The sequence below is a fragment of the Somniosus microcephalus genome, chromosome 2 (assembly GCF_052327205.1).
Source record: "Somniosus microcephalus isolate GS21.2 chromosome 2, FLI_Smic_1.0, whole genome shotgun sequence".
Classification (NCBI taxonomy): Eukaryota; Metazoa; Chordata; class Chondrichthyes; order Squaliformes; family Somniosidae; genus Somniosus; species Somniosus microcephalus.
Genome location: NC_140988.1, coordinates 261,263,082 through 261,282,143, shown reverse-complemented (window position 1 = coordinate 261,282,143; position 19,062 = coordinate 261,263,082).

Genomic DNA, 19,062 nt, shown 5'->3' with positions numbered 1-19,062 from the left:
TTTCTCAAGGCTAAAGGGATCAAGGGGTATGGGGAGAAAGCAGGGACCGGGTACTAAATTTGGATGATCAGTCATGATCGCATTGAATGGTGGAGCAGGCTCGAGGGGCCGAATGGCCTACTCCTGCTCCTATCTTCTATGTTTCTATGTTCGGCGCCTTCTCGGATGCTTCTCCTCCATTTTGTGCGATCTTGGGCCAGGGATTCCCAGGTGTCAGTGGGGATGTTGCACTTTTTCAAGGAGGCTTTGAGGGTGTCCTTGAAGCGTTTCCTCTGCCCACCTGGGGCTCTCTTGCCGTGCTGGAGCTCCGAGTAGAGCGCTTGTTTTGGGAGTCTCGTATCAGGCATGTGGACGATGTGACCCATCCATCAGAGCTGATCGAGCTGGTCAAAGCTTCGATGCTGGGGATGTTGGCCTGATCGAGAACACTGACGTTGGTGCGCCTATCCTGCCAATGGATTTGCAGGACCTTGCGGAGGCAGCGTTGGTGGTACCTCTCCAGTGCTTTGAGGTGCCTGCTGTACATGGTCCATGTCTCTGAGGCATACAGCAGGGCGGGTAACACTGCTGCTCTGTAGGCCATGAGCTTAGTGCCGGGTTTGAGGTCCTGGTCTTCACTCTCTTCCTCAGGCGACTGAAGGCTGCACTGGCAGAGTGAAGGTGGTGTTGGACTTCGTCATCGACGTCTGCCCTTGTTGACAGTAGGCTCCTGAGGTATGGAAAGTGGTCCACATTGTCCAAGGCCTTGTCGTGGATTTTGATAATCGGGGGGCAGTACTGTGTGGCGGGGCAGGTTGGTAGAGGCCCTTTGTCTTACAGATGTTTAGTGTAAGGCCCATGCTCTCGTACGCTTCGGTGAAGGTGTTGACGATGGTTTGGAGTTCGACTCTGAGTGTGCGCAGACGCAAGCGTCGTCTGCATACTGTAATTCGGCGATGCAGCTATAACAGTAGTATGTACCCGACAATGTGGCAAACTGCTCAGGTATGTCCTGTTCATAAAAAGCAGGACAAATCCAATCCAACCAATTACTGCCTCATCAGTCTACTCTCAATCATCAGCAAAGTGATGGAAGGTGTCGTCGACAGTGCTATCAAGCGGCACTTACTCACCAATAACCTGCGCAATAATGCTCAGTTTGGGTTCTGCCAGGACCACTCAGCTCCAGACCTCATTACAGCCTTTGTCCAAATGTGGACAAAAGAGCTGAATTCCAGAAGTGAGGTGGGAGTGACTGCCCTTGACATCAAGGCAGCACTTGACCAATTTTGGCATCAAGGAGCCCTAGTAAAACTGAAGTCAATGGGAATAAGGGGGAAAACTCTCCACTGGCTGGAGTCATACCTAGCACAAAGGAAGATGGTTGTGGTTGTTGGAGGTCAATCATCTCAGTCCCAGGACATTGCTGCAGGAGTTCCTCAGGGCAGTGTCCTAGGCCCAACCATCTTCAGCTGCTTCATCAATGATCTTCCCTCCATCATAAGGTCAGAAGTGGGAATGTTTGCTGATGATTGCATAGTGTTCAGTTCCTTTCACAACTCCTCAGATAATGAAGCAGTCCATGCTCGCATGCAGTAAGACCTGGATGACATTCAGGCTTAGGCTGATAAGTGGCAAGTAACATTCGCGCCACACAAGTGCCAGGCAATGACTATCTCCAAAAAGCGAGCATCTAACCACCGCCCCTTGACCTTCAACGGCATTACCATCCCTGAATCCCCCACCATCAACATCCTGGGGGTCACCACTAACCAGAAATTTAACTAGACCAGCCACATAAATACAGTGGCTACAAGAGCAGGTCAGAGGTCTCACCTGCTGACTCCCCAGATACTTTCCACTATCTACAAGGCACAAATCAGGAGTGTGATGGAATACTCTCTGTTACGTCCGTGTAATAATAAGAAAAGGACTGCAGAGAACGATCAACAGGTGTTTACTCAACGTGGTTCAAACTGCAACTGACTGTACAGATCACTACTCAGGGTTTATATACAGGTGTGGTCACTGCTGGTACTACAGGATACAGGAGCTGTAAAAAGTAGTTCTCCCCCTTAAAGGTACATACATTACAATTCCTCCCCTTTTAGATTAACAGTACAATAACACTCCTTTAACAATTAAATATCAAACTAATTACAATTAACACTTTTAACATGCAACATTAACTGAAAATAGTCTATTTATAAATTCAGTCTTTGGGGAGGCTTCCTGATTCTTTCTGGATAACGCCTTTCCCGAGTGTCTCGCTCTTGGTGCGGAAGCGATTCTAACACCCTGTCGTCAGTTGATTCATCAGCTTCCAATGCTATTGTTTCTGAGGTAGATGCAACCTGTACGTCGGGTTCCTCACCAGGTACGTATGGCCGAGACATGGGGTTGACTCGTTCCTGTGACTCTAGGATCTGGTCAGCATGGCGTCTCACAATGTTCTCCCCAACATCCACTGTATACATTAGTGGCCCCTGCCGTGTGCATATCGTTCCTGGTTGCCATTTCTCTGTTCGGTAGTCGCGGGCCAAGACTGGTTGCCCTACATTGAAGCTCCTTGTCGGCTTCTCATTGATGTGCTGGAATTGCTTACTCTCAACATCTCTTCGTACATTTGGCCTGAGCAAATCCAGGCGAGATCTCAACCTTCGGTTAAAGAACATCATGGCCGGGGCCTGGTTGGTGACTGCATGTGTCGCATTTCTGTAGGCTAACAGGAAATTGTCCACCTTATGCTGCAGTGGAATGTTGTCATCGCACATGGCCTTTACTGCTTTTATAAAGGTTTGTACGAACCTCTCAGCCAATCCATTTGTGGCTGAATGATACGGGGCGGATGTGTAATGCCTTACCCCATTCCTTTTCATAAATCTTCGAAACTCTTCGGACACAAACTGTGGTCCGTTATCAGAGCAAATCTGCTCTCGCAAGCCGTTCCTGGCAAAAATGGTCCGTAGGACTGCAATAGTGTTCTCCGTGGTGGTGGAGGACATTTTGATCACCTCAGGCCATTTCGAGTGCGCATCCACGGCTATTAAAAATATTGAGTCCATGAATGGACCAGCAAAATCAATATACACCCATTGCCATGGAGATGAGGGCCACTCCCATGGGTGTAGAGGGGCATGTGGTGGTGCATTTTGGACCTTTTGGCATCCTGAGCAGCTCTTTGTCATGTCCTCGATTTGCTGATCGATCCCCGGCCACCACACATAAGCCCTAGCAAGGCTTTTCATTTTCACCTCTCCCAGATGACCTTCGTGAAGCTCATTGAGCACTCTCTCCCTTAACTTGGGTGGAATTACCACTCGGGATCCACACATCAAGGTCCCCTGGCATACTGACAGCTGTTCTCTTCTAGATGAAAATGCTGGCAACAGTGAGTCGCCATGTGCTGGCCCATCCCTTCACCGTCAAATCATATACCCGAGACAGTGTCTGGTTATTTCGGTCCTTCTCTATACCAGCGTTAGTTACTGGCAAGCATTCAATCATAGTCGAATTAAATATTTCGACAGGATCCACTGCTGGTGCTTCCTCCGCAGTAGGCAGTGGCAGGCGTGATAGCCCATCAGCGTTTCCATGCTGTTTCGTGCCCTTATACTCGATTTCATATTGGTGCGCCCCTAGAAAAAGGGACCATCTTTGTAGCCGTTGCGCAGTCATCACCGGAACGCCCTTCTTTGGATTAAAGATGGAGACAAGTGGTTGGTGGTCAGTCAGCAAGATGAACTTCTGCCCATGCAGATAGTGATTGAACTCTTTCACTCCCCACACTAGGCTGAAGGCCTCCCTGTCAATCTGGGCGTAGTTACGCTCGGCTGAGGTTAGTGACCGAGACGCAAAGGCTACTGGCCTCTCCGAGCCGTCCGGGAATTTGTGCGACAGCACCGCACCAATGCCATAGGGTGATGCATCACATGCCAACCGAATTGGTAGTGCTGGGCTGAAATGAGCCAACACCTCTTTTGATGTGATCAATGCTTTGCTCTTCTGGAAAGCTCATTTACATTCATCACTCCACTTCCATGGTACCCCCGTTTGCAGTAGGGTGTTCAGTGGGTGTAGTACGGTAGACAAATTCGGCAAGAACTTATGGTAGTAGTTCACCAGCCCGAGGAACGACCTCAGTTGTGACATATTTTCCGGTGCTGGAGCCTTGACTACTGCCTCAATCTTTTCAGGAGACTTATGTAACTCCTCTTTATCAATAACGCGGCCACAATACGAGATCTGCTTCTGGAAAAACTCGCATTTGTGGCGATTAGCTCGGAGCCCATATTCCTTCAATCTAATGAGCACCTGCTCCAGGTTGGCGAGGTGATCACTGTCATTTTCGCCCGTGACCAGGATGTCGTCCAAATAACACTGGGTCCCTGGAATCCCTTGCAGGACTTGTTCCATTGCCCTTTGTCAAATAGCTGGAGCTGATGCTACCCCTAACACCAGCTAGTTGTATTGGTAGAGACCTTTATGAGTGTTGATCGTGAGGTACTGTTTCGAGGCTTCTTCTACCTCCATTTGCAGGTACGCCTGGACCAGATCAATCTTAGTGAAGCATTTCCCTCCAGATAGCGAGGCGAAAATATCTTCAATCCGCGGAAGCGGATATTGTACAGTGTGAAGGACTGGGTTCACTGTCACCTTAAAGTCCCCACAGATGCGAACCTTCTTTGGTTCCCTAGGCATATTACTCAATGACCTCTTCATTACAGGAACGATGGGTGTAACCCACTCGCTCCAGTCCACTTTGGACAGTACTCCTGAACGTTCCAAACCTCCCAGCTCTGCTTCGACGGCTGGGCGGATCGCATAAGGTACCGGTCTGGCCTTAAATAACTTTGGGCTTGCATTTTCCTCTATTTTGATCGTCGTTGTTATGCCTTTTAGTGTTCCGAGTCCCTGCTGGAACACTTCTTGTGCATCAGTTAGCATTTTTGACAGTCATCCAGGTGTCACGTCGTCATCTTTTTTGGCATCTACAGTCAGTGCTTGTATGGAATGCCAATCTAGCTGTATCTTCCGGATCCATTCATGTCCTAGTAGTGATGGTCCTCCATCTGGCAATACATATAGGTCCATTTTTGGTGTTTCCTTGCCGTTATATATAACGTTCACCCTTATTTTTCCTTTGGGGTAGACTTTTTGCCCCGTGTACGTCTTCAAGACAATCTTTGTATCTCTCAAGGGTATATGTGAGAATAGCCGCTTGTAGTCCCTTCGGTTTATGAATGTTAGGGCTGATCCTGTGTCCAATTCCATTTTCACTTGGACTCCTGCTATCTTGAGCGTGACCCAGATAGTTTGGTGATCCTCCGTTTTGATCACATTATGTAGTTTCAGACAACCCAGCTCCTTGCTTTCAGAGTCTGTATCACTCTTCTGTTCGTCTGAACTACTCTCCATCACCTTATGTACCTTCTTGTACTTCTCCTGTGGAGATTTCTTGCTGCTGGTTTTCTTTCCTGACCTGCAGACTCTTGCTATGTGTCCTACTTTTCCACACTGTCTGCACACTTTGTCCTTGAACCAGCAATCATTATGGTCGTGTGTTGTTCTGCCGCAGCGATAGCACTTCACTGTTCCGTATGACATTTCATTTGTGCCATATTCTTGCGGTCTCCGTTGTATCTCTGCAGCGCCCTGTGCTGCTGCTTCGTGTGATACTGCAATGCTGAAAGCCTTGTCCAGCGTAAGATCCTTTTCTGATAGAAGCCATTTCTGGGTTCCTTCACTTTGAAGCCCACACACAAACTTGTCCCTTAAAGTATCTGCTAGTCCCGTTCCAAACTGGCAGTGTTTCGATAGCTTGCGCAGTTCCGTTAAATACTCAGCATTACTTTCATCTTTATGCTGGTTCCTTTTGTGAAACTTAAATCTTTCTGCTATCAGCAGCGGTGTGGGGTTTAAGTGGTCCTGTAGGATTGACACTATGTTTTCAAAATCCTTTTTTACTGGCTTCTCTGGGGTTACTAGGTTTCGTAGTAAGCCATACATTTTTGCACCCATTGAATTCAACAATACCAGCGCTTTCTTGTCATCTGGCACTTCATTCGCCTTGCAGTATACTTCTATGCGTTCGACATATGTCGTCCAATCTTCGACTTCATTGTCAAACGCTGTGATACTGCCACGCTTCGGCATTTTTGGGTGTGGTTAGACTGGCTTAAAATGGCATCTCCCGCACTTTCCTTTCTTCCCCGCTGCGGCTTAAAATGGCGTCTCCCGCGCTGCTGCCAACGCTGCTCTCAGCGGTCCACGTGGCAAATGGCGACGCCGTGTGGGTTTCGTGCGCTGCTCCTGCGCTGCTGCCAATGCCACTCTCTGCGGTCCTCATGGCAATGGCAGCGCCTCGTGTTTTCCTGCGCACCTCTCTCCCCCGTTGACGCTGCTCTGCCCTTGAACACTGGCTGCGCTCTGTGCATTTTCCTGCGCGCCTCTCTCCCCCATACCTGGGAGAGAGCAGCATCGGCGGCAGTTTGAAAGCGGCGGCAGCAGTGAGGCCCGACCACAGAGCCTGGACCTGTACCTGGGAGAGAGCAGCAGCGGCAGTTTAAAAGCGGCGGCAGCAGCAAGGCCCGACCACAGAGCCTAGACCTGTACCTGGGAGAGAGCAGCAGCGGCAGTGTAAAAGCGGCGGCAGGAGCGAGGCCCAACCACAGAGCCTGGACCTGTTCCTGGGAGAGAGCAGCAGCGGCAGTTTAAAAGCGGCGGCAGCAGCAAGGCCCGACCACAGAGCCTGGACCTGTACCTGGGAGAGAGCAGCAGCGGCAGTGTAAAAGCGGCGGCAGCAGCGAGGCCCGACCACAGAGCCTGGACCTGTACCTGGGAGAGAGCAGCAGCGGCAGTGTAAAAGCGGCGGCAGCAGCGAGGCCCGACCACAGAGCCTGGACCTGTACCTGGGAGAGAGCAGCAGCGGCAGTTTAAAAGCGGCGGCAGCAGCGAGGCCAGACCACAGAGCATGGACCTGTACCTGGGAGACAGCAGCAGCGGCAGTGTAAAAGCGACGGCAGCAGCGAGGCCCGACCACAGAGCCTGGACCTGTACCTGGGAGACAGCAGCAGCGGCAGTGTAAAAGCGGCAGCAGCAGCGAGGCCCGACCACAGAGCCTGGACCTGTACCTGGGAGACAGCAGCAGCGGCAGTGTAAAAGCGGCAGCAGCAGCGAGGCCCAACCACAGAGCCTGGACCTGTACCTGGGAGACAGCAGCAGCGGCAGTGTAAAAGCGGCAGCAGCAGCGAGGCCCGACCACAGAGCCTGGACCTGTACCTGGGAGACAGTAGCAGCGGCAGTGTAAAAGCGGCAGCAGCAGCGAGGTGTACCAATTCAGCAGCAGGGGAGAGAGGTAAAAAGTAATCAAAGTGTGACGTCAGCAGGAAGCAGGTAAGTGATTGGTTGGTGAGTATTTCTCTCTTTTTTAAACTTTAACTCTGGTTTATAGTTTCTAAGGTCTCTCTCATGTAGCGGGGCTGTTGGTAAAACTATTTAACTGTAGTGTAATTAGTGGGATTGATTGATTTAATTTAAACTCAATTAATTAAAGGGTAAATCATGGCAGGACCGCCCGGCCCTGTGATCTGCTCCTCCTGCGATATGTGGGAACTCAGGGACACTTCCTGTGTCCCTGACAACTACGTGTGCAGGAAGTGCACCCAGCTGCAGCTACTGACAGACCGCATTGCGGCGCTGGAGCTGCGATTGGATGCATACTGGAGCGTTCACGATTCTCGCGACATCATGAATAGCACGTTTAGGGAGTTGGACACACCACAGGTAGAGGTTGGACAGGAAGAAAGGGAACAGGTGACCAACAGGCAGAGTACTAGGCACAGGCAGGTAGTGCAAGGATCCCCTGTGGCCATCCCCCTCTACAACAGATACAACACCTTGAGTGCTGTTGTGGGGGATGGCTTATCAGAGGAAGGCAGCAGCAGCCAACTTCCTGGCACCAGGGGTGGCTCTGCTGCACAGAATGGGAGGAAAAAGAGTGGTAGAGCTATAGTAATAGGGGATTCAATTGTAAGGGGAATAGATAGGCGTTTCTGTGGCTGCAAACGAGACTCCAGGATGGTGTGTTGCCTCCCTGGTGCAAGGGTCAAGGATGTCTCCGAGCGGCTGCAGAACATCTTGGAAGGGGAAGGTGAACAGCCAGTTGTCGTGGTGCATATAGGCACCAACGATGTAGGTAAAAAGCGGGATGAGGTCCTAAAAGCGGAATATAGGGAGTTAGGAGGTAAATTAAAAAACAGGACCTCAAAGGTAGTAATCTCAGGATTGCTACCAGTGCCACGTGCTAGTCAGAGTAGAAATAGAAGGATAATTCAGATGAATACGTGGCTAGAGGAACGGTGCCAGGGGGAGCGATTCAAGTTCCTGGGACATTGGAACTGGTTCTGGGGGAGGTGGGGCCAGTTCAAACCGGACGGTCTGCACCTGGGCAGGGCTGGAACCGATGTCCTAGGGGGTTTGTTTGCTAATGCTGTGGGGGAGGGTTTAAACTAAAATGGAAGGGGGTTGGGAACCTGAGCAGGGAGACAGAGGAAAGGGAAACAAGGATAAAAGCAAAAGATAGGAAGGAGAAAAACAAAAGTGGCAGCCAGAGAAACCAACGGTTTAAATCAAACATGGCCACAGTAAATAATAATTCTAATAGGTCTAAGAGCGTTAAAAAAACAAGCCTGAAGGCTTTGTGTCTTAATGCGAGGAGCATTTGTAATAAGGTGGATGAATTGGCTGCGCAAATAGAGGTAAACGAATATGATTTGGTTGGGATTACGGAAACGTGGCTCAAGGATGGTCAAGACTGGGAACTCAACATCCAGGGGTATTCGATATTCAGGAAAGATAGGCAAAAAGGAAAAAGAGGTGGGGTAGCATTACTGGTTAAAGAAGGGATTAACACAATTGTAATGAAGGATATTAGCTCTGATGATGTGGAATCTGTATGGGTAGAAATGAGAAATACTAAGGGGAAAAAAACATTAGTGGGAGTGGTATATAGACCTCCCAACAGTAAGGCGGAGGTTGGGGATGGCATTATAAGGGAAATGAAAGAAGCGTGCAATAAGGGCACAGCAGTCATCATGGGTGACTTTAATCTACATATAGATTGGGCTAACCAAATTGGTAACAATACTGTGGAGGAGGAATTCTTGGAGTGTTTACGGGATGGTTTCCTGGACCAATATGTTGAGGAACCAACCAGAGAGCAGGCCATCTTAGACTGGGTATTATGTAACGAGAAAGGATTAATTAGCAATCTTGTTGTACGAGGCCCCTTGGGTCGGAGCGATCATAATATGATCGAATTCTTCATTAAGATGGAGAATGAAGTAGTTGACTCAGAAACAAGGGTCCTCAATTTAAATAAAGGAAACTACGATGGTCTGAGGAGCGAGTTGGGAAGGATTGATTGGGGAATGGCACTCAAAGGGTTGACGGTGGATAGGCAATGGCAAACATTCAAAGACCGAATGGATGAACTACAGAAGTTGTTCATCCCAGTTTGGCATAAAAATAAAACAAAAAAGGTGACTCAACCGTGGGTAACAAGGGAAATTAGGGATAGCATAAGATCCAAGGAGTGGACATACAAATTGGCCAGAAAAAGCAATAATCCTGAGGATTGGGAGCAGTTCAGGATTCAACAAAGGAGGACAAAGGGATTAATTAAGAAAGGGAAAATAGAATATGAGAGTAAGCTTTCAGGGAACATAAAAACTGACTGTAAAAGCTTTTATAGATATGTGAAGAGAAAAAGATTGGTGAAGTCAAGCGTATGTCCCTTGCAGTCAGAATCGGGGGAATTTATAATGGGGAACAAAGAAATGGCTGACCAACTAAATACATATTTTGGTTCTGTCTTCACAAAGGAGGACACAAATAACCTCCCAGAAATACCGGGGAACATAGGGTCTAATGAAAGGGAGGAACTGAAAGAAATCAGTATTTGTAGGGAAATGGTGTTAGGGAAATTGACGGGATTGAAGGCCGATAAATCCCCAAGGCCTGATAATCTACATCCTAAGGTACTTAAGGAAGTGGCCCTAGAAATAGTAGATGCATTGCTGGTCCTCTGCCAACATTCGATAGAATCTGGAACAGTACGCATTGTTTGGAGGGTAGCTAATGTTACCCCACTATTCAAAAAAGGTGGTAGAGCGAAAACAGGGAATTACAGACCGATAAGCCTGACATCGGTAGTGGGGAAAATGCTAGAGTCCATTATAAAAGATGTAATAGCAGAGCACTTGCAAAACAGTGACAGGATCGGACAAAGTCAACATGGATTTACAAAAGGTAAATCATGCTTGACTAATCTACTGGAATTTTTTGAGGATGTAACTGGTAAAATAGATAAGGGAGAACCAGTGGATGTGGTGTATTTGGACTTTCAGAAGGCTTTCGATAAGGTCCCGCATAAGAGATTAGCGTGCAAAATTAAGGCACATGGGATTCGGGGGCAAGGTATTGACTTGGATAGAGAACTGGTTGGCGGACAGAAAGCAAAGAGTTGGAATAAACGGGTCGTTTTCCAAGTGGCAGGCAGTGACTAGTGGGGTACCGCAGGGATCGGTCCTAGGACCCCAGCTGTTCACAATATATATTAATGATCTGGACGAGGGAATTGGATGTAATATCTCCAAATTTGCAGACGACACAAAACTGGGTGGGAGGGTATGCTGCGAGGAGGATGTCATGAAACTCCAGTACGATTTGGACAGGTTAGGTGATTGGGCAGAAACATGGCAAATGCACTATAATGTGGATAAATGTGAGGTTATCCATTTGGTGGCAAAAATAGGAAGGCACATTATTATTTGAATGGCAATAGATTGGGAGAAGGGGAAGTGCAAAGAGACCTGGGTGTTCTTGTGCACCAGTCGCTGAAGGTAAGCATGCAGGTGCAGCAGGTGGTTAAGAAGGCAAATGGTATGTTGGCCTTCGTAGCAAGAGGGTTCGAGTACAGGAACAAGGATGTCTTGCTACAGTTGTACAGGGCCTTGGTGAGACCGCACCTTGAGTATTGTGTGCAGTTTTGGTCGCCTTATCTGAGGAAGGACGTTCTTGCCATGGAAGGAGTGCAGCGAAGATTCACCAGGCTGATACCTGGGATGGCAGGAATGACGTATGAGGAGAGATTGTGTCGATTGGGCTTATACTCACTGGAGTTTAGAAGATTGAGAGGGGATCTCATCCAAACCTATAAAATTCTGTCGGGCCTAGACAGACGAGATGCTGGAAGGATGCTCCCGATGGTCGGGGAGTCCAGAACCAGGGGTCATAGTGTAAGGATAAGGGGTAGGACATTTAGGACTGAAATGAGAAGGAATTTCTTCACCCAGAGAGTGGTGAACCTGTGGAATTCTCTGCCACAGAGGGCGGTGGAGGCCAGTTCATTAAATATATTCAAGAAAGAGTTGGATATATTTCTTAAGGCTAAAGGGATCAAGGGATATGGGGAGAAGGCAGGGACAGGGTACTGAATTTGAATGATCAGCCATGATCTCATTGAATGGCGGAGCAGGCTCAAAGGGCCGAATGGCCTACTCCTGCTCCTATCTTCTATGTTTCTATGTTTCTATGTTGACGCTGCTCGGCCCTTGAACACCGGCTGCGCTCTGCTCTCTCTCGCCTCTCTCCCCCGTTGACGCCACTCGGTCCTGAACACCGGCTGCGCCCTGTGCGCTCTGTCCTTTCTCTCTCCCCCGTCGACGCTGCTCGGCCTTTTTCTGTGCCGCTCGGTCGGCTCTAGCCACCGCTGTCCGGGAAGGGTCTGCGCAGTACCTGTTGCCAGCCTGTTTCGCTGGACCACCGTGACTGGAAAGCCAAGCCTGGCTCTCGACAGCCTCCCCTGCGATGCTCAAATCTCCGCTGGATGACTGGGCGGTTGCCCGTGGTCGACGCCCGTGCTTCTGGACTCGACCTTCTTCCACTGTTCTCCAGGAGCGAATCCCTGGGAGGTGATGCAGAGTTGCAGGTAGGTTCGAATCTGCTCGTCGCCAATGTTACGTCCGTGTAATAATAAGAAAAGGACTGCAGAGAACGATCAACAGGTGTTTACTCAACGTGGTTCAAACTGCAACTGACTGTACAGATCACTACTCAGGGTTTATATACAGGTGTGGTCACTGCCGGTACTACAGGATACAGGAGATGTAAAAAGTAGTTCTCCCCCTTAAAGGTACATACATTACACTCTCCAATTGCCTGGATGAGTGCAGCTCCAACAACACTCAAGAAACTCGACACCATCCAGGACAAAGCAGCACACTTGATTGGCACCCCATCCACCACCTTAAACATTCACTTACTCCACCACCGGGGTACCATGGCTGCAGTGTGTGCCGTCTACAAGATGCACTGCAGCAATTTGCCAAGGCTTCTTTGACAGCACCTCCCAAACCTGCGACCTCTACCACTTAGAAGGGCAAGGGCAGCAGGTGCATGGGAACACCATCACCTCCAAGTTCCCCTCCAAGTCACACACCATCCTGACTTGGAAGTATATCGCCGTTCCTTCATCGTCGCTGGGTCAGAATCCTGGAACTCCCTCCCTAACAGCACTGTGGGAGCACCTTCACGACAAGGATTGCAGAGGTTCAAGAAGACACCTTCGGGTCACCATTGACCAGAAACTTAACTGGATCAGCCACATAAATACTGTGGCAACAAGAGCAGGTCAGAGGCTAGGTATTCTGTGGCAAGTGTCTCAGCTCCTGACTTCCCAAAGCCTTTCCACCATCTACAAGGCACAAGTAAGGAGTGTGATGGAATACTCTCCACTTGCTTGGAGGAGTGCAGCTGCAACAACACTCAAGAAGCTCTACATCATCCAGGACAAAGCAGCCCATTTGATTGGCACCCCATCCACCACCTTAAACATTCACTCCCACCACCACCGGTGTACTGTGGCTGCAGTGTGTACCATCTACAAGATGCATTGCAGCAACTCGCCAAGGTTTCTTCGGCAGCACCTCCTAAACCCGCGACCTCTTCCACCTAGAAGAACAAGGGCAGAAGGCGCTCAGGAACACCACCACCTCCAAGTTCCCCTCCAAGTCACACACCATCCTGACTTAGAAGTATATCGCCGATCCTTCATCGTTGCTGGGTCAAAATCCTGAAACTCCCTACCTAACAGCACTGTGGGAGTACCTTCACCACAGGGACTGCAGCGGTTCAAGAATGTGGCTCACCACCACCTTCTCAAGGACAATTATGGATGGGCAATAAATGCTGACCTTGCCAGCAACACCCAGATCCCATAAGCGAACAAAAAAAAAGACAGCTCACCACCACCTTCTCGAGGGTAATTAGGGAGGGGCAATCAATGCTGACCTTGCCAGCGACGTCCACATCCCAGGAACAAATTAAAAAATGTAGCCATTTTTCTTTACGTGTAAATCTACAACGTGAGCATCAGCATTTTACCATGGAGAGCAGCTTGATTCTTTCCTCATCAGATATCCACACGTGCAAGTAACTGATAACGTTACAGCACTAAGGCCAATTGTAGAGCCCTGACCACGACTCCGGTAGAGATCAGCTCTATTGCTCGGTAGTTAGGGGTTACATTACTGGACTAATAATCCAAAGAACGTGAGTTGAAATCAAATATGGCTATTTGATCTCATGATTTTTGTTTTTTTTTAAAAAGAATCTGGAAATAAAAAGCTGGTATCAATAAAAGTGACCACGAAGCTGTCGGATTGTTGTAAAAACCCAACAGGTCCACTAATGTCCTTTAGGGAAGGATACCTGATGATCTGGTCTATATATGACTCCAGTCTCATATCAACGTGGTTGACTCTTAAATGCCCACTGAAGTGGTCTGGAAAGCCACCCAGTTGTATCAAACTGTATTTAGGCAACTCGTAATATGATAAAAGCTTACCTTGGCAGTGACAGCCACATCCTGAGAATGATTAAAAAAACACACAGCACAGAACTGGATACGGTTTAGCACCTTTGCACACTGAGGGCTAGAAATTCATTATAGCCAAGAAATGGGCAGTGTTTAGACTAAAAATGGTTAAGTAGTGACAGGTGAAAATCGTCTAGAATGCACGGAAAATTTGTCCTCACTCCTCAGTAAAATGATTGCAGTCATGGTTCTCGCCTAAAAACCCAAGCTCATTGGCGTTACACTGAAAAGTTGGCCCAATAGCGGGTGAAGTCTAAACTCAAGTGATGATTGCCACCAGATTTTTTCACTACATAAAAGGAGAGGTTCATTGATGCTGCAGCACCTCATTCTCAGTATTGTTGGGTGTGCAGCTGCCTCAACAACCTTAAGAAGAAGGACAAGGAGAAGGAGCACTTTTTACAAATCCAGATGGCAGCTCGCCGCCCCAGGGAGAGAGCCCGGAGGTTTTCAGATGAAGCTTTGGAGGCATTGGTTTTAGCGGTGGATAGAAGGCGGGCGGTCCTGTATCCACCATCTGGCAGGAGGCCGTTGCCACAAGTCTGCCGGACAATGTGGAGGGAGGTAGCACGCCACATAACAGGCAGCACAGTGGTCTGCAGGACACACACCCAATGCAGGAAGAAGTTTAACGGCCTCACATGGGTGGTCAGGGTGAGTGAATGCTTCAACATGTGCTACATACCACCATCTCTACCATAAGCTTCACACTGCTCAATGCGCCACACCCCACCACACTCCCAGCACTCACCCACCAACAACCTCTACCTAGCAACACTCACTCCCACATCTCACACCTTACACACAATGACAGCTATTCAACTATGGCAGGCACAAGGGTCATTAGTTATTAGAATTCATGTCATATGTGTGATATGTTTCTAGATACATTTATTAAGTGTGTTTGGAATATTTTGTGGTCTCTTTCATTTCCCCTTTTTGCCCAGGAGGACACTGTGATACACCATGAGATAGGGATTGTATGATGGGGATGTGGTGAGCTAGTGGGATCTGGGACTTTATTCATGTGAATCAGAGTCTGCTGAGCCAGTCACGGACAACCCGTCCAGAAGGCCGATTGTTTTGCTACTTCCACCCTCCCTCCTGTTCCTCATCCTCCTCTTCCTTCTCCTTGTCCCCTTCCTCCTCCTCCTCCTCCTCCTCAACCTCTATCTCCTCATCCTCCTCTGCCTCATCATCCTCCTGAGGTAATCCCTCAATCCCGCAGCCCCCATGACTGCGAGGAAGTGTTGTGAGTAGAAGCCTTTAACAAATAATGAGCACTTGAATCAACATTCCCTGTCACCAAAAAAAGCTTGAAAATAACTAAAGAGAGCTGTTTCAGTTGCAGGAAGTAGCAAACAGGCAGTGGGCCTGGGTGAGGTGGCGGCGGCAGAGGAGTGAGCTTAAAAGCGGCGGCAGCAGCAGGTAGGCTTACAAATCTCCGAGCTCAGAGTGGGAGAGAGAGAAGTAAAAAATAATCAAAGTGTGACGTCACCAGAAAGCAGGTAAGTGATTGGTTGGTGAGTATTTCTCCCTTTTTTCCAAACTTAAACTCTGTGGTTTATAGTTTCTAAGCTCTCTGTGGTGTTGCAGGGACTGCTGTTAAACAAGGGCCCTTAAGTATATCATTTAACTGAAGTGTAATTGTTGGTATTGATTTGATTTAATTTTATTTGAATTAATTAAAGGGTAAGTCATGGCAGGACAGCTCGGTCCCATGGTATGTTCCTCCTGCGCTATGTGGGAAATCAGGGACACTTCGTGTGTCCCTGACGACCATGTGTGCAGGAAGTGTATCCAGCTGCAGCTACTGGCAGACCGCATTGCAGCGCTGGAGCTGCGATTGGATACATACTGGAGCATTCGCGATGCTGAGGACATCGTGGAAAGCACATTTAGGGAGTTGGTCACACCGCAGGTAAAGGTTGCACAGGCAGAAAGGGAATGGGTGACCACCAGGCAGAGTAATAGGCACAGGCAGGTAGTGCAGGAGTCCCCTGTGGTCATCCCCCTCTCAAACAGATATACCACTTTGGATACTGTTGAGGGGGATGGCTTATCAGGGGAAAGCAGCAGCAGCCAACTTCCTGGCACCAGGGGTGGTTCTGCTGCACAGGACAGGAGGAAAAAGAGGGGTAGAGCTATAGTAATAGAGGATTCTATTGTAAGGGGAATAGATAGGCGTTTCTGTGGCCGCAAACGAGACTCCAGGATGGTATGTTGCCTCCCTGGTGCAAGGGTCAAGATAGTCTCAGAACAGCTGCAGAACATTTTGGAAGGGGAGGGTGAACAGCCAGTTGTCGTGGTGCATTATGGTACCAACGATATAGGTAAAAAACAGGATGAGGTCCTAAAAGCTGAATATAGGGAGTTAGGAGGTAAATTAAAAAAATAGGACCACAAAGGTAGTAATCTCAGGATTGCTACCAGTGCCACGTGCTGGTCAGAGCAGAAATAGAAGGATATTTCAGATGAATACATGGCTAGAGGAATGGTGCAAGGGGGAGGGATTCAAATTCCTGGGACATTGGAACCGGTTCTGGGGGAAGTGGGACCAGTACAAACCGGACGGTTTGCACCTGGGCAGGGCCGGGACCGATGTCCTAGGGGGAGTGTTTGCTAGTGCTCTGGGGGAGGGTTTCAACTAAAGTGGCAGGGGGTTGGGAACCTGAGCAGGGAGACAGAGGAAAGGGAAACAAGGATAAAAGCAAAAGACAGGAAGGAGAAAAACAAAAGTGGCAGTCAGAGAAATCAAGGGTTTGAATCAAACATGGCCACAGTAAATAATAATTCTAAAAGGTCTAAGAGCGTTAAAAAAACAAGCCTGAAGGCTTTGTGTCTTAATGCAAGGAGCATTTGTAATAAGGTGGATGAATTAGCTGCGCAAATAGAGGTAAACAAATATGATATGATTGGGATTACGGAAACATGGCTCCAGGGTGGCCAAGGCTGGGAACTCAACACCCAGGGGTATTCAATATTCAGGAAAGATAGGCAAAAAGGAAAAAGAGGTGGGGTAGCATTGCTGGTTAAAGAGGGGATTAACACAATTGTAAGGAAGGATATTAGCTCTGATGATATGGAATCTGTATGGGTAGAGCTGAGAAACACCAAGGGGCAGAAAACATTAGTGGGAGTGGTATATAGACCTCCAAACAGAAATGCGGAGGTTGGGGATGGCATTAAAAGGGAAATTAGAGAAGCGTGCAATAAGGGCACAGCAGTTATCATGGGTGACTTTAATCTACATATAGATTGGGCTAACCAAATTAGTAACAATACTGTGGAGGAGGAATTCCTGGAGTGTATACGGGATGGTTTCCTGGACCAATATGCCGAGGAACCAACTAGAGATCAGGCCATCTTAGACTGGGTATTATGTAATGAGAAAGGATTAATTAGCAATCTTGTTGTGTGAGACCCCTTGGGTCGGAGCGATCATAATATGATAGAATTCTTTATAAAGATGGAGAGTGAAGTAGTTGACTCAGAGACTGGGGTCCCGAATTTAAATAAAGGAAACTACGATGGTATGAGGCGCGAGTTGGGTAGGATTGATTGGGGAATGTTACTCAAAGGGTTGATGGTGGATAGGCAATGGCAAACATTCAAAGATCGCATGCATGAACTACAAAAGTTGTTCATCCCAGTTTGGCATAAATTTAAAACAAAAAAGGTGACTCAACCGTGGCTAACAAGGGAAATTAGGGATAACATAAGATCCAAGGAGAAGACATATAAATCGGCCAGAAAAAGCAGTAAACCTGAGGATTGGGAGCAGTTTAGGATTCAACAAAGGAGGACAAAGGGATTAATTAAGAGGGGGAAAATAGAATGTGAGAGTAAGCTTTCAGGGAACATAAAAACTGACTGTAAAAGCTTTTATAGATATTTGAAGAGAAAAAGATTGGTGAAGTCAAGCGTAGGTCCCTTGCAGTCAGAATCAGGGGAATTTATAATGGGGAACAAAGAAATGGCAGACCAATTAAATACATACTTTGGTTCTGTCTTCACAAAGGAGGACACAAATAAACTCCCAGAGATGTCGGGGAACATAGGGTCTAATGAAAGGGAGGAACTGAAAGAAATCAGTATTTGTAGGGAAATGGTGTTAGGGAAATTGACGGGATTGAAGGCCGATAAATCCCCAAGGCCTGATAATCTACATCCTAAGGTACTTAAGGAAGTGGCCCTAGAAATAGTAGATGCATTGCTGGTCCTCTTCCAACATTCAATAGAATCTGGAACAGTACGCATTGTTTGGAGGGTAGCTAATGTTACCCCACTATTCAAAAAAGGTGGTAGAGCGAAAACAGGGAATTACAGGCCGATAAGCCTGACATCGGTAGTGGGGAAAATGCTAGAGTCCATTATAAAAGATGTAATAGCAGAGCACTTGGGAAACAGTGACCGGATCAGACAAAGTCAACATGGATTTACAAAAGGTAAATCGTGCTTGACTAATCTACTGGAATTTTTTGAGGATGTAACTGCTAAAATAGATAAGGGAGAACCAGTGGATGTGGTGTATTTGGATTTTCAAAAGGCTTTCGATAAGGTCCTGCATAAGAGATTAGCGTGTAAAGTTAAGGCACATGGGATTGGGGGTAAGGTATTGACTTGGATAGAGAACTGGTTGGCAGACAGAAAGCAAAGAGTTGGAATAAACGGGTCGTTTTCCAAGTGGCAGGCAGTGACTAGTGGGGTACCGCAGGGATCGGTCATTGGACCCCAGCTATTCACAATATATATTAATGATCTAGACAAGGGAACTAGATGTAATATCTCCAAGTTTGCAGACGACACAAAGCTGGGTGGGCGTGTGTGCTGTGAGGAAGATGCCGATAAACTTCAGTATGATTTTGACAGGTTGGGTGATTGGGCAGAAGCATGGCAGATGCAATATAACGTGGATAAATGCGAAGTTATCCACTTTGGTGTCAAAAACAGGAAGGCAGATTATTATCTGAATGGCCATAGATTGGGAGAAGGGGAAGTGCAACGAGACCTGGGCGTCCTTGTGCACCAGTCGCTGAAGGTAAGCATGCAGGTGCAGCAGGCGGTTAAGAAGGCAAATGGTATGTTGGCCTTCGTAGCGAGATGGTTTGAGTACAGGAACAAGGATGTCTTGCTGCAGTTCT